Source organism: Acanthisitta chloris, unplaced genomic scaffold (assembly GCF_000695815.1).
Source record: "Acanthisitta chloris isolate BGI_N310 unplaced genomic scaffold, ASM69581v1 scaffold3142, whole genome shotgun sequence".
In the NCBI taxonomy this organism is placed as follows: Eukaryota; Metazoa; Chordata; class Aves; order Passeriformes; family Acanthisittidae; genus Acanthisitta; species Acanthisitta chloris.
The window spans coordinates 105,784-108,216 of NW_008660865.1; positions in this window are offsets into that span (position 1 = coordinate 105,784).

The following is a 2,433-nucleotide window of genomic DNA, read 5'->3' on the forward strand; positions in this document are numbered from 1 at the left end:
AGATTTCTAATATAGTTAACATTCTAGTAAGTTACTATCGTGTGTAAGGTTCAAGACTACTTTTTCTTCAAAAACATTGTAAAAAACACAGATTTTACAGCTGTGGGTTGCATTCATTTCCATTTTCATTCAGAAAAGGATGATTTAAAAAACCTCAAATCCTGGGGTTTTTTCTGTACCTTAATAGCAAAAATACTTTTACTTTTCCATTTGAGGCAACTTTTCATTTTTACAGGAACCTAAGAATAAAAGGACCTTCTGGGTCATCTATACCAGTTCTATTCTACCTTTTTGCAGCAATACACAAAGCATCACATTTCTTTTTAAGATTTAAAATACCATAACAGTATCTTAGTCTATGACTCAAGGAAGAGCACTAACTGGAAGATATTAAGGGAAGTTAGTACTTCCTTTTGTGAGTGCAAACTAATCAGACAGTTATTCACTTTCATACCCCTTTCACATTTATAAATCAAGGAATTATGCCAAATCTAGCAATCTGCATCACACAGTTCTTGCACTAAAGAATTATTGTAGGGGTTAGAGGTCCACAGAATATCAACAAGAATGTGAATAATAGAATTTCAGCAAATAAGTGATCTTTCATTCAACATTTCCCTTTGAATATATTTTTTCTTTGTGACAAGTCAGTACCATTGCACTGCTGAGTCACCTACTTTGCAACTGGAAGTCATTTTCCATAACTGCAGAAATGCAGAAATTCTGCCACTACAGCTGCACATTAACCACAGCCCCATCTTCAGCTAGGGCGAATTTGATCAAAAGGGTGACATCAGCTTACTGCAGCTGAGGATCTGGCTGCAAAATAGATAACCAGCTAATGGGAAACCAGGTAATTTCCAAATTCAGCACTCAACAAATACTTATTCATTACTGCTTTTGTACCATGTCCTTCCATTCTGTATTACTAGAAATCTGCAGCATTTCACTGAAAGTTAACCAGGAAAATACCTCTTCTAATTGATCTTTGTATTTTGTGAATTTGACTTCTAGATCAGATTACTTTTTCTTCTTGTCAGTTTTCAAAGCCAGTATTAAAAATTTGATATTGTTTAACATAACATTCCTCAGTGTGTCCCACACTGTTCTCGTTAGCTTGGTGAACCAGTGTGCTGGTCATGTCCAAAGAGAGAGAAATGAATGAGCTCACCATGGAAATGACATAGAAGTAACTCCATATAGACAAGAGCTGTCAGCAATGACACAATGGTTTTCTATAGAATTTAGTATTTCACTCGGTAGACTGCAGTGAACTGCCTACCAAACAGCTGGCTCTGATCTCAAGCCAGTATTTCCAGAAATCAGAAATATTCAGAACTATGGTTTTAGCTCAAGTAGTTTCCAAAATGCACAGGTATGTAGAGGGCTGTATCACTTGGCAATATTCTAGATTATTATCTGGTCACATATATTTGGCATATGAGACAATCCAACTGACTAATATTTTCAGTGATTATGGGCCAAATTATCTAAAAATACACATAAGCACATGCTTGCCACATGCAGTCATGTCAATTTACACTAGCCAAGTTTGTCTCCAAAAATAATTAATTGTTCTTGTACTGGTAGCTGGTAACATATATATATAAAAAAATCCTCTCTCTTTGCAAGAAACTGCCTGAAAAAGTGACAGACACCACAAAGAGCTTTTTCTCTCTCTCTGCTAAAGACCGTGGAAGTAAAGAGAGTGGAAGTAAAGAGATTGTAATCCATTGGCAGACAGAAGGTGTGCAGGCCATCCCTCAATTTACAGAATCACCACATTCACCTATGTCTGAGCAAATCTGACTGGAACTGGTACAACCCTATGCCTTTGGACCTTTTGTTAAAGGGAGTTGAGTAAGATTACTGTATTCACCTCAACACCTTAACAACAAAACCAGTCAGGACAACACTTTTCTATCAGGGAAATGGAATTGTTCTGACAAAACTCTGGGTGTGTTGACTTTGAATTATAAAAATGGAATAGAAATTTATAAATAAATAAATAAGTCCACTGTTTCAGGAAAATGCTGAAAATTCATTTTGTTGTATTATTTTCATTACTTTTTATTTCTCATTGGTATGGAACTTTCATTACTTCTGCATTATTTTATGACACATCTATCATGGTAGTGCAAAATAATATAACACATGGCTCTTATGCCACTGAAAATAATCCAATAGAAAATAATATGCAAATAAACGCATTAAGTTGTAAAATAAATTGCACTTGAGATGTTTATTGTGTCATAACAGATTGAAATATTCCCAAATTTATTCGTGATGCGATCTTTCCCAAATTCTACCTCATCAAAAATTCAAGACTCATTTTTTTCACTGTCATTTTCAAAGAAAACATCATTAGGGATATGCACTTAAAAAAATTAATCTGACCTAAACCCCTCAATAAAATATAAAATAAATAATATT